Raw genomic sequence first — 14,444 nt, 5'->3', positions numbered from 1 at the left:
AAGTTTTCTGGTTTGATCCCTGGCTGCTCCGGTCTGCAGGCGAAATATCCTTGGACAAGATTGTAATCCCAAGCTGCTTTCTGATGCATCCATTGGAGTGTGAATGCTTTATAGAGTTTGTGAAACAGTTGTACGTGTGGTCAGATTGTTTTGTATTTGTGTGTGGATTGAAGCACATGTCTGAGAGCACATCAATCACGGCACATATTTTTTAAAATCTTAGTTTAAATAAAGTTTTTGATTATTTATTATAAAAAAGAGATGATATATATATAATGCAGTGGGCACTCCACCAGCTAACATGTCAGTTAATTTGACACATTGATTTATTTATCATTTCTTTTTCTCTCTCAGCTTTTCAGCTCCATATTTTTGCCATTTCTTCCACACTCAACTCTGTTCTACAAGGTGAGCCCACAGTTAATGTAGGAGAGGGCAGGTGGCATTAAGAGGTTTGATTGGGCAATCTAGGGCCCAGTTAGTTCTTCCTTTTGGTGAAAGCTGGGCTCTTCAGTTCAGCATGGCACAGCTCCAAAGATTCTGCAACATCAAACCCTCTGTCTGCTAATGTTACATCACCTGGGCTGAGGCAGTCCAGGTAATTTCAACAGTTTCTTGAAATTAGTTAATTCAGATATAAACAGAGTGACAGTTTACAGATTCAAACATGTCTCAGAGAAAACAGAAAAAAACAGTAAAGCCCAACTCTCCTCTTTGTGATCAGGAAGACAAAATTCAACTTCCTGATCAAGTAGACAAATCATTCAACCAGCTTCTAGAAAAGGAAGATATTCAAAAGTTGAAAGAAATGGAACTCCTAGACATGCAGGGAAGAAACTTTGAGCTCCAAGCAAAGCTTGATAAAGCACTAGAAAAACTAGTGCTGAAGGACAAAAAGAATCAGGAGCTGCAAGTAAAGCTTGATGAAAGACCGCACACAAATGAAGAGTTTCTTCAAGAAAAAAGGCTACAGGAGATAAAACAGAAGGAAATGGATTTCAAGCTCCAGGACCTGGAGAAACACAACAAAGGCTTGCAAATCAAGCTTAATGAAGCTCTGCAAAAAAATTAAAGAACTCCTCCAAGAAAAATAACAACAGGACATGAAGCAGTGCAAACTCCAAGGCATGGAGGAAAAATACAAAGCGCTTCAGGTAAAGCTTGATAAAACACTGAACAAAAATAAAGAGTTGCTTCAAGAACAAAAGCAACAAGAAATTAAACAGAAACAAACGGACTGCAAGCTTGAAGACGTGCAGGAAAAATACACAGCGCTGAAAATGAAACTTGATAAAGCACTGCAAAGAAATAAAGATTTCCTTCAAGAGAAAGAACAGCAAGACATGAAACAGAAACATCTGGATTGCAAACTTCAGAACATCGAGAAACACAACGAAGGCTCGCAAGTAATGCTTGATGAAGCTCTGCAAAAGAATAAAGAAATCCTTGAAGAGAAAGAAAAACTGGACCAGAGAGACACGCAGTGCCAACTCCAAGGTGTGCAGGAACAATACGGAGCGCTGCAGGTAAAGCTTGATGAAACACTGCACAAATATCAAGAGCTGCTTCAAGACCAAGAACAACAGGAAATAAAGCAGAAAGAAGACAAAGAAATTCTCCAGGACTTTGAGAGGAAAAACCAAAACCTGCAAGAACTTTATAACAAACTGAACTACAAAACAACTGAACTGGAAGAGGAAAAGGAAAAACTGCAAAACCAATGCTCAGAGATGCAGAGTAAGCTCAATGACATGCTGAGAAAAAACACAGAAGTCGAGGAACTTTCAGACAACGTGAAGTGCAAAAACACTGAGATGCAGGTGCTAAAGCAACAACTAGAGAAAACAAACGAAGACCTGCAGTGTTCACTTCAAGAAATCGAGAGCAGAAGTCAGCAGTTGGAAGACACGCACAACAAATTACAACAGAGTTATACAGAGCTGCACGAGGCAAAGCTAATGCAGGAGGCAACATCTAAAGAAATGAAAGAAAGGCTCGAAGACAAACAAGCCAAATTAGAAGAAGTGGAGAAAACATGCAAGAGACTTGAGCAGGAGAATGCAGAAACAATCGATCAGTTGAGAACCCTCATCCTAGAGAAAAAAGTGCTCGTGGAAAAGCTCATGGAAAAGAAGAAAAAACGCTTCTGCTTCTTCTGGAGGAGGGACACTCCTGCTTTTTCTACTTTTTCTACTTTTTCTACTGCTAATGTCACCTCGTCTGTTCCATCTTAATTTTCACCTCTCCTCTCTCTTTCTCTCCCTTTCTCTCCTGACACCTCTCCCTCCCCTGTCTCCCTTTAACTCCTATCACCTGTCCCATCTCCTCCCCCCCCCCCCCCCCCCTCTCTCTTTTCACCCTCACCCCCCAACCAGTCCCGACAGTTGACTGCCCCCTCTAGAGCCTGGTTCTGTCATAGGTTTCTTCCTTTAAAGGGAGTTTTTCCTATCCACTGTCGCACCTAGTGCTTGCTCAGAGGGGATTGTTGGGGTTTTCTCTCCTCTATCTCTTTCCTCCTTTCTATCCCTTTCCTTTACCTTCTTCTTTAAAACCCCTCCCCCCTTTCTATTTCCTCAATAATTTAATAATAAACACAATTGGCAAAATTTTAAAAAGTCAGATCAATGTCTTCATTCAAGAATGAATTGTCTTTGTCACGGGGTCATGTGTATTTTGTGTTTTCCTCGGGCTGGTGATCCTTGCAGTTGTTGAGCCCAAGAGTCCAGATTTTTAGTGTTTTAATCACATTTAGTGTTACATTTTAGATCACAACAAAAGGATATCCACAATTTAGGATTCAGGCATTTGTCTTTTTCAATATCATAATCATTCTATGATTGAGTCGGTTACAGAAGCAGCAGTTAGCAGCAATAACTTCAATTCATCAACATTTGCAAGCATTTCTTTATACACAGCATTTCTGTCAGGTTGAGGTCTGGACTTCCATGCAGTAGATTTGCTGCTGTGCTTGGGCTCATTATCCTGTTGCATGGCCTAATTTAGGAGAAGCTTTAGCTGTTGGACAGACGGCCTCACATTTGACTCTAGAAAACTTTGGCATACAGAGGAGTTCGTGGACTGCAAGGTGCTTATTGCTTGTGTCTGCAGAACAAGCTCAAATCACCACAATTGAACCAGCGTACTTGACAGTGGATTTGAGGTGTTTGTGCTGTGTTTGATTTTTGCTGAAGTTACTGCTGTGCATTATGACCAAACCTCCACTTTAGTCTCATCTTTTAAAAATATGTTGCTCCAGAAGCTTTCAAGGGCAAATTTGCAAACCTCAACTGAGTTGTTGTGTTCTCTTTAGAGACAAGAAGCTTTCTCCTGGCGGCCCTTCCAGATCAACCATACTTGTTTTGTCTTTTTCTAATTAAACTGTCTTGAACATTAACATGCTGTTTAAGGCCTGTAGAGGCTCAGATGCAGCTCTTGGGTATTGTGCAGTTTCTGTGAGCACTGAACAGTCTTTGTGGTGGATCTGAATGCTCCAGACTAGCAAACTTGCTCATGGTCAGTTAATCAAGTGCATAGAGCCCTGTGATGAATTTTCACATTTACTCTGTGAATCTTCATTCTTCTAGCTAGTCTTTACTCTTCTAGAAGCTTTCTTTGCTCAGACGTCTGCAGCATTGAATCTATGTCTTCTCCACTGCTATTCCAAACAAGGTGCTGATGCAGGGGTCATTAGCACAGTAAGATTTAAGTGCACAAAATGTTCACATCATAATAGTAATAATAATTAGAGGAGAGTATTATGTAGTCCAAGAAGTGTGTGGAGAAGTTTTCAGTGCGGAGGAGGGAACCATGGTGTTCAGGAGCCAAACTGCTTTGGGGGAAAATGCTATTGCACAATCTTGCCGACCTGCTCCTGATGACGCAGTCGTCTTCTGGAGGGAAGTGTGGTAAACAGTTGATGGGAAGGGTGATGCGGGTCAGCCATGATGCTAGTGGCTTTCCCAGTGAGGTGTAAATATCCTGTAGACTGGGTAGAGAGCTGCCAATAACACGCTGTGCGGTCCACACAATCCTCTGGAGGGCTCTGCGATTGGACGCATGACAGTTTTCATACCAGACTGTGATGCAGCGGGTTAGGATGCTCTGCATGGTACCTCTGTAGAAAGTATTAAAGATGGGTTTGGGGATGTGCACCTTCTTCAGTCGTCTCTTAAAATGCAGTCGCTGCTGAGCTCTTTTAGTCACTGATTTGGTGTTGCTGGTCCAGGACAGGTCCGGGGGCGGATCTAGAGAAATTTTTCCAGGCTGGCATGGAAATCAAATGGGGTGGCAAAATCAAAGCCTTGTTTTAAAGACATATGCAGGTGTTACATATGATTAATATACATTAAGCATATGTTTCATATAAATATGGTCTATAACTTAATTATTTTCTATAGCCCACATAATTAAACATTTCAGTTACATAAAATGTGTGTACTGTATAGCCTGTATAATAAATAAATATGTAACCAATAAGTATAAAATCCAGAAAGCTACACAACACTGGGCGGGGGCTCATTTCCAAACACAAGTCTAACTTAAGTTTCATACTGTTTTTGTTAGAAAAAAATCAAATTGTACTGACTACTACTACTGCCAGAAAGCTGCACTGTCACAAACAATTATTGAAACCTCATTTTTCATGATTTGTTGGGTCAATATTCTGAGGTCCAAAATATAATTGGCCATTTTTGGCTGCTTTTGATTGTTGTTGTTTTTTTTACCTTGTCTTTCTTGGTATCATTCTTTTCAGCACAACCTCACACGTCCAAATTTACAGTTATTAAAACAACTGGTCTGAAATCACACAAACACATAAAACCCTAGTAGTAGTTATATTTTCTCTTTACTATAAAAACCACAGACATGTTTAGTAAATTATTTTCATAACTTGAAATGCAAATATAAGTGGTAATTATTTTAAATTAAAATTAAACAAAAATTTTGTAAATAATAAAGTTATATACAACTATTCATCTAAAAATGCAGGCAATGCATCTGGGGTTCTTATTTTTATTTTTTTGCACAGCCATTTTAAAAATACTACAACAATCAGGTGTCACAATAAGACGCCCCACAAATTATTTGTGCCAGTAAAAAAAAAAAAATGTCAACCACAAGACAGAGAAGAACATCACAGGGAGAAACCCTGCAGGCCTGACAGCAGGTGTATCGCTCATTCTGTTTTCCACCTGGAGACAGGGTTCACATGGCATTCTGCCTGTGTAACTTGTGTAACTACACAAGTTAACACAATTCAATTCAATTCAATTTTATTTATATAGCGCCAAATCACAACAAAAGTCGCCTCAAGGTGCTTCATAGATACAGAGAACAACCCAACAATCATATGACCCCCTATGAGCAAGCACTTGGGCGACAGTGGGAAGGAAAAACTCCCTTTTAACAGGAAGAAACCTCCAGCAGAACCAGGCTCAGGGAGGGGCGGGGCCATCTGCTGCAACCGGTTGGGGTAAGAGAAGGAAGACAGGATAAAGACATGCTGTGGAAGAGAGACAGAGGTTAATAACAGATATGATTCAATGCAGAGAGGTCTGTTAACTCATACTGAGTGAGAAAGGTGACTGGAAAGGAAAAACTCAATGCATCATGGGAATCCCCGGCAGCCTACATCTATTGCAGCATAACTAAGGGAGGATTCAAGGTCACCTGGTCCAGCCCTAAATATATACTTTACCAAAGAGGAAAGTTTTAAGCCTAATCTTGAAAGTAGAGATAGTGTCTGTCTCCCGAATCCAAACTGGAAGCTGGTTCCACAGAAGAGGGGCTGTAGTCGCAAATTTTGAAGCCATCCTGATAATCTTCTTGCACCAACGATGTGGAGATCCAACCCTTTTAGATCAAATTAAAATCAAGACACTCAAAAAGATGCTCTGTAAAAGAGTAGAAAAAATAGATACAGACATGTGCTGCATGAAAGACGTTAGGGAAGGTTAGTTAGCTGGAGAGCGAGTTAGGCAGGAGAACTCTCAGCAGCATTAACTGCCCTGTTACTGCACCACCTTAATAAACCATGGTGAAGCAAAATGTCTTGTGCTTAAGACTCTACATGAAAGTTAAAATATATATGTTCAGTGCACATAGATATATAGTGTATAGTTATACATATCACACAAAAATCCACCACATTCCCCCTTGTGGTACCTGGAGGTACCACCTAAAAAGACCCAATGACTAAAGAAGAACAAAAATCGTGAAAACGAATGCGTGCGCTGTTTTTTTGCTAACATACTTTAAAGCAAGCTCTAAATAGAATATAAGAATTTGTATAAAGATCCCACACAGTTGTTGCTCTATTGAATAAACCCCAGAAACCTCATAGTCATCAACATAACATTCTTCCAACGCTTCATTTCTCTTAGTCAATTAATTTAAGACTAATTGATTCCTCTTCATTTGCAAATCATACTACACAGTATCCTTATCAGAATACTCAAGAAACTTAAAACTAGCCTAATTACAGTAAAATGAAAGTGAGGCATGAAACACATCAGCAGAGACACATAATACATACACGGATTACACAGCACCATATGTGACATTAAAAATAATACAATAAAACAATTAATTCCCAATTTTGGATTTCATCTTGGTCAGGTTCAACTTCTTTTTCTGAACAACTTCTCAGTGTGGGCTTTGAAATGTTCTTTGATCATCACTTCATCTTCTTCATCCGACATAAACCCACCAAGAGCATTCTCTTTGTGGGCCGGTACTGCTCACCCGAGTAAACACGAGCTGACATTGACATGAATTAAACATAAAACATTATATACAGTATAAGATTTTGTAAGGTAAACCTAGTTCATACAAATGAAGTAAAGAAAAGTTATTAAAACAAAACGTGCCTTGCTGTTTATTCTTTCAGTGTCCCACAGTAGCACATTTCCTGCTAGGAAAATGTCAGAAGTCACATCATTTCTGTAAATTGGGAAGTAACTGTAATACATCAAGTCACCTCTGTCTCTTGTTACCAGGACTTTTTAAAATGAATGGTGCAACATGGAAAGAGGCCCTACACAAGAGTTTAGCTTTGAGCTCAATATGCGATGATCCTTTCAGCCATGACATCTCTGACATGGGAAACCAGGGAATTTGATTAGAAAATGGTGAAGGATTTTCTTTTCAGTTAGAAACTGGATTTGTGTAACATGGTGGTGAAAAGCCCCCAAAGAAACCAGCATATGATCAGTCGCTATATTGCATTTAATACAAACGTCCTTCGTGTATCCTTTGAATACAGAACAGATCATTTCTGATATCTATGAGTAAACCCAACGAGCACGTGTCCCAAAAGACCCCACAGTGTTTTTATCTGGCTTTTCCCTGACAGTTAGTGGACACTGACAGATGTGTGCTGAATATGAAAGGAAACAAAAGAACTAAAGAAGGTTTGCAGGGTTAAAAACAAGAACTACATGAAGGTTGTTTCATCCTGCTGTAACTTATGACAGAAGCATCTTTTGTTTGTTTTTTCATTTATTTACACAAAGACAGATGTTGAAATAACAGGAGTAACAGTTTAATTCAATTGAAATCGGTCCAATCGTCTATAGTGAAATTATTGTTTTTCATTAGTTGGCAAAAGATGGGGGTTGTTGACGGCAATTCAGTGAATGCAACAGGGGAGGACGCCAGTTTGGATGGAGGGGAATCAGCAGGACAGATGAGATTTTGTTTAGGAGTCGAGTAGTTGTGTGAATGAGGAGAGGAGAGCACATTAGACTGCTGAGAGACGGGGAGGTAGTCAAGCACTGACCACATGTCTTCTTGGATTTCAGCAAAACAGATGGGCTCATCTCGGTCTTGGAATAATTCAACTCGGGGTTGAACTGATGCAGTTTGAGAGGCATCTACAGGAGAGGCAGGGGTGGGTGAGGGCTGCTGAGACTGCGCAGTGATGGGGAGGGGGTCGAGCTCTTCCAGCACTGACAGCAGTTCTTCCTCACTTCCCATCTTCATCCTGAATGTGTTCACTGACAGGTGTTGCCAGCTGTGGTGGCTTGTCTCGCGCTCAAAGAGGACAAAATAGAGAACAATACAGTGTTCAGCTGCCTGGCTGTGCTTTACACACAGCCCTGCTCTGGTACACCCACTATGCCGGCCTTTGTACACTCTCTCCATCTAATGATAGAGAGGAAGGATACATTCACTACTTCTAGCCTCCACTATTCAAATTGAGTATTTTCACAGTGTCCTAAAAGCTTCCTGAAAAGCCTTTACACTATTTTCCAAAACTCTGCATCCAGAGCACAGTCAGGGACTGGAAGGAGAGAGTATATTTCCCCCATATGGACTTCTCTCTTCATTGGCTCCCAATTAAATCCCAAATAAAAATCCAAATACTTGCCCTCACACACACAAGGTCTTGAATAATCACCCCCAATTTTGTCTACAAGATCTCACAGTGCCATATCATCCCAACAGAGTGCTTTGCTCTCAGACTGCTGTCTTCCGAGGGGATTTAAAAGTACAATGGAAGGCAGAGCCATCACTTTTCAGGCCCCTCTCTGTGGAACCAGCTCCCACTTTGTATTCGGGACACAGACACTTGCTCTCATTTTTTAATTAAGCGTGAAACCTTTTTGCCAAAGTCCAATAACTTGAGAGAGGAGCCAAAGACGTCCTCGTCCCAGATTCGTCCCAAGATAGATTCACACCTATTCGCACCTTGTCTGCTGTGACCTGAAGAACTCGCGTGACCATTGCGACTCTCAAGGTGCTAAAAATCACACAAGAGTTTAAATGCGTGAGAGGCCACACTTGAGTAGCAAAGAAGCTTAGCTGATGAGATTAAATGTGCAGTTGCATGAGAGCACTAGTCTTTTTAGTGATCTACCTTTTGACCAGTTTAGAACCTGACAAGCGAGTAATCACAATGCCCACCTTGTTAATTGTCCTGAAAGCTTCATAAGCCGGACAATGAATCAGTGATGTTGCAGTTTTTCACAGCGATGGTGGTATAGTGGCGAGCATAGCTCCCTTCCAAGCAGTTGACCCGGGTTCGATTCCCGGCCATCGCAGTTGCTTCTCGCAGTGCTGTTCAAGCATGTGGGCTGCGTACTGTTTTACAGTAAAAACGTTCTCCGCTCTTTCTGCAAAGGCTTACAATGTCAGGCCAGGTGCATTCTTCATCGGCCTCGCTGCTACCGTTTGCTGTGGAAAGACACTGTTCACACAGGCTTTGAGTTCTCATCACTTCATACATATACCTTCTTACATGAAACTGTGATTGGACACGCTACTTCTTCATAAAGACACCCAGTCCCACTTTAAATATTGTGCTGAATGTTTGGAATGAAGATAACATTTTACTAACCATGTACTGATCAGCTCTTTGCGGTGGCAAAATCATCAGCTGTGTGTGTTACTGTTCATGCAAACAAGCAAGCTAATGTCAGCCAGCTAGCTTCAACCGCAGCTGTGCTGCACCGATCTCACGGAACTGCAAAACCACAAGCTTTCTCACCAAAGTCATGCAGCTACCGCATTTACAATCCAGCGTGGCCGTTGTTGTGCACATCCTACTTGAAAGACGTGTGGCGTAGGACTTGGAAGACGTATGTCTTTCAAGTATGTAGCTCCAAAACCAAATGTGGTTGTTGTGGCCGAGCGGTCAAGGCGATGGACTCGAAATCCATTGGGGTCTCCCCGCACAGGTTCGAATCCTGTCGACAACGGTCAGCTGTTTTGCGGCAGTCCAGACGTTGATTTGAGAAGAAGCCACGGCATGGAGTTCACCTGAGAAGGTGCCAGGAGAAAGAGCCAGGCCTTTGCTTGTGAAAATAGAGCACGCAGAAGCAATGGACCCAGCTATGTCCTGACAAAATTAGGCACATATTCAGTAAACATGGCATCCTTCAATTGCTCTCTTAGCCACCCCAGACGTGTAGTCATCCAGGATCCTGTCTGAGTACTGCCAATGACTGATGCGTCTGACAAATGCTGATTGCTTTGCAAGAGGATCGGGATTGGAGGGACAGCGGATTTCACCGGGAATGGGACAACAGCAGAAATTGCTTCAAACATCAAACATTACTGCATGAAAAGCACAAAGAGTGGACACATTTCATTGTTTGGAACACTGCTTTTCACTTCAGCTCTTTGCATGTAAAAACTTTGCTCTTCTCCACAGCTGGCTGACGGACACGCAAAAGTGCAAGCAAGAGTGGCCACAGACCCACTATGCCGGCCTTTGTACACTCTCTCCATCTAATGATAGAGAGGAAGGATACATTCACTACTTCTAGCCTCCACTATTCAAATTCAGTATTTTCACAGCGTCCTAAAAGCTTCCTGAAAAGCCTTTACACTGTTTTCCAAAACGCTGCTGTGCTGCCCCTTTAATCCTCCCCAGTTCCCTCAGTTTGAGATCCTTCTTGGACTTGGTGTCATGGTACTCCTAGTTTTGCCAAACTTTGCAACTGTTGTAGCCCCTATGTGTGCCTGTGCTAACGACAAGAACACTTTCACATGGACTTCAGGTGCACAAGCGAGCTTTGAAGAAGTAAAAAAACTCCTGGTGAATAGTCCTGCACTGGCACTGTTTGACCCTGCCTTGCGTGTTGTGATCTCTACTGATGCAAGTGACTATGGGCTTGGTGCTGTATTTGCTCAAGTGCAACCTGATGGCACAGAAAAACCTGTGGCGTTTGCTACCTGCACACTGCCTGCAACAGATCAAAAGTACTCAACTGTTGAAAAAGAAGCTTATGCTTGTGTGTGGGCTGCAGAGAAATGGAGAACGTATTTGTGGGGCCGACGTTTCACTCTGCCGACAGACCACCAAGCTCTGACAACGCTGCTGAGCACCAAAGGGTTTAATAGGGTTGGCATGCGCATCGCCCGCTGGTCTGCCCGCCTCCTGTGTTTTGACTATGATGTTATTTGCCGCCCAGGTTCTCAGAACTATACAGCTGACTGTCTCTCTCGCCTGCCCCTGCCTGTTTCTTCCCATCCCACATCAGATTCAGATCATGAAATGGTAGCCCAAGTTTCTGCTGCCATGTCCTCACTTCCAGTTGCGGACTTTGACTCTGCCTGTTCAACTTGCCCTGAACTGGTTGCTTTGCGTTCACAAATACAAAGTGGCTGGCCTGCCTCAATCAAAGCACTTGATGTCACGCTTGCACCTTACTACAAAATCCGTAATGAACTCTCAACCCTAAGTGATTATGTTCTCAGAGGCTCAAGGCTCATTGCACCACTTTCAGTGAGACCTAAACTGATTGCACTGGCACATGAAAGTCACCATTGTGCGCACAAAACAAAGATTAAGAGATCTCTACTGGTGGCCAAAAATGGACTCACAAGTTCAGTCTGCCATAACCTCATGCCTCCTTTGCCAGTCCAATGACAAAACTGCACATACTAATCCTGCTCCTCTCCAACCCGTCCCACTGCCTGATGGACCGTGGAAAAAACTTGGTCTTGACATTGTTGGGCCTTTTGATACTGCAATACCTGCTTGTAGATACGTCATAACATTGACTGACTACTACTCCAAATGGCCTGAGCTTGCCTTTTCACCTTATGCTACTACTGATGATGTCATTCAGTTCCTCTCATCTGTCTTTAGTCGTCATGGCAACCCAGAGAACATCATAACTGACAATGGTGCACAGTTCACCTCTGTAATGTTCACCTCATTCCTCCAGAATAGAGGCATCTCCCACAGCAGAACATCTGTCTACTACCCAGCTGCAAACGGAGCAATCGAACGGTTTCATCGTGCCCTCCGCACCTGTATCCAGACATCAATCCAGCAGTCGAAACCATGGAAGGCGACTGTGCTGGATTGGCTTCAAGTTTACTGTGCAACACCGCATGCAACTACTTCCCTCTACTTCCCTCTCCCTAAGAACTCCTGTGTGGCAGGAAGATGCGTACTATACTGGATGTACTCCCTTTGCCTCCTGCTGTGTCTCCACTGGATACGTTGCACGTCACTCAGTTCGGAAATATCAGTTGAAAATGCAACGTTACACTGATGGTAGGCGTCACGCACGGAAACCTTCTTTTCTACCAGGAGAGAGTGTGAGGATAAGGAAACCCCACCATGTTCCCAAAGGACATCCCAGATTTACCCCTCCTGTAACAGTAACAAAAGCCAAAGGCTTGAATGCCTTCTTGCTGAGTGATGGAAAGAGTTGGAATGCCACTCATCTAGCACGCTGTCGCCCAGTGACTGAAAAGAACGCTGACACTGCTAGGCTGCACCACACTCAGACTGGCTCACCTACTGCCAGAAGACTGCCACGCGTCAAGTACAAGCCTCGCTGGCACAAAGACTATATTGTAGCATAATAGGTTGCTTCCTCTCTGTGCAGGGGGATGACTGAAGGGATCACCTTGCTAATCCTTGCTGTCCAAACTGGCCTCATTGAGCTGCAGGTCATCCACAGAGCCTTCCTCCTCTCTATCATCCTCTTTATTGTTGTTGCTTCCATCCTGCAGTCCATGCTGGAGATAGCTGAGTCCTAGCCCTGGGAGCATCTAGAGGCAATTAAGATAATATACCAAAGACTTTTTTCATGTGTTTATTTTTAAGAAAACTCTGTGTCCCACTGTTTGTTTTATTTTTTACTGATCATAAACAACCAGAGGTGTGGACTCGAGTCACATGACTTGGACTCGAGTCAGACTCGAGTCATTAATTTTATGACTTTAGACTTGACTTGAAAAAATGTTCTAAGACTTGTGACTTGACTTGGACTTTTACACCAATGACCTGGGACTTGAATTGGACTTGAACCGGTTTACTTGAAAAGACTTGATATTTCACCCCAAATATAAAATTTAACATGCATATTATATAGAGATTGAAAATGTGACGTCATTCAGGGGTAAAACCGCAAAGGATTCTGGGAACTCGTGGCAAGAGGTACGAGCGCACGCAGGCTTTCAATTGAAATCACAGCGATAAAAAAGAAACACAAAAATGGCAAGAAGCTGTTGTATTATTAACTGCAATAGCCGGTCGCATGACAGCCACGGGAAGCCGACGGGTAAAGAGATCGATTGTTATCGGATTACGTTGTTGAAGAGAAATTGTTCGAGCCATGTTTCCGAAGTAACAAAGAGGCGACGGGTGGCCTGGATTGCAGCCATTCAAAGACCAAATATAACGTCCCAGAACACTCCAGCTCACAGGTTAGTCTGCTCCAAGCATTTACACAAAGGTCAGTCTGCTGTTGTAGTTAATGCGTCATTTTCATAACATAATTGGTGATATAGGTTACAAGCAAGTCTGGCGCTGAACAGAAATTGTCGCTCCTTTGTTTGTTGTGCATAAATAGTGAATTGTCCTGACACAATATTGCGTTTCGCTTCTGTTATTTTGGTACATTGACAAAAACATATACTTTTATTCACAGGATAAAACAGTTTTTTGTATCACCAATTGCCCAGTACGATTACAGCATACAGTATTGTTGTCACTGCTACATTTCTGTAACGCGTACCAGAAATTATTTCCACTGCTAATTAATTACCGTTGAGCTTAAAGGTCCTATTAATAAACGGTTAACGATTGTGTATTTATGAAGACGATTTGTGAGACTGGTAAACTTATGATACGTACGATGGTCTTTCGTTCTACACGGTGCATTTCAAGGTCCTGCACCCATCCGTCGGTAAACTGTACCTGGGCTTGTTGCAGTGACCTGAAGTTACTATCGTGCCAAACTAGGTATCCCCGACAGAATTTGTTTCCCCTGCGTCGGGAGCACACGCTGGACTGTCCAAATCACGGACAAACAGTATCCCACATTGTTGATTTTTAGTTTACAAACACTTCTTATAATGACTGACTACTCCTGACATTTTTGAGATCTTAGCTCTTTATACAACGAAGTTATAGTGGGATACAAATAATATCAGGCTGGTCCTGCCACAATTTGTTCCCCCTGTGTAAATCACGGACAAACAGTATCCCACATTGCTGATTTTTCGTTCACAAACACTTCTTATTATGACGCATTTCTCCTGAAACTTTGGAGGATTTAGCTCTTTATATAATAAAGTTACAGGAGAATAAAAATAGTTATTAGCCAAAATGTTTATGGTTTATTAAAATAATCCCATCTGATACCCCGTGAGCAATAAATATATAATTTTCTGTTGTAACCCTCAAACTGAATGGTAATGTAACGATACTAATTTTTCACAAAATGAAAACATCAGTACTTCCTGCATGCTCCCAGCACAGGGGAAACAAATTCTGTCGGGGATACCTACTTTGGCACGACACCGGTCCTACAACCGCATCCAAGAATAACATGCAGCTTATCTCAGAACTGTCGGTGAAAATTATCCTTGGAGCTAGGTTTAATTGAGCTGCATTTTAAAGAGGTGCAATTTCACAATTTGTGTATATTTTCTAAGTTCACTATTTTGTCATGTGTTGAGAAAAACACAGATTT

The 14,444-nt window shown here is 42.2% G+C and overlaps 2 non-coding genes across 2 annotated transcripts; both read left to right on the top strand.

The window, feature by feature from the left end:
* The first annotated feature begins 8,972 nt into the window (after positions 1 to 8,972).
* trnag-ucc (transfer RNA glycine (anticodon UCC)) lies at positions 8,973 to 9,044 on the top strand. Its single transcript has one exon. It is a non-coding gene; the product is annotated as a tRNA-Gly (tRNA).
* Positions 9,045 to 9,619: 575 nt separating this feature from the next.
* trnas-cga (transfer RNA serine (anticodon CGA)) lies at positions 9,620 to 9,701 on the top strand. The gene has a single exon. It is a non-coding gene; the product is annotated as a tRNA-Ser (tRNA).
* The last annotated feature ends 4,743 nt before the right edge of the window (positions 9,702 to 14,444 follow it).

The sequence above is a fragment of the Astatotilapia calliptera genome, chromosome 9, assembly GCF_964374335.1.
Source record: "Astatotilapia calliptera chromosome 9, fAstCal68.1, whole genome shotgun sequence".
NCBI classification, from domain to species: domain Eukaryota; kingdom Metazoa; phylum Chordata; class Actinopteri; order Cichliformes; family Cichlidae; genus Astatotilapia; species Astatotilapia calliptera.
Note: the sequence above shows the minus strand (reverse complement) of the source record. Positions and strands in the feature narration are given on the sequence as shown.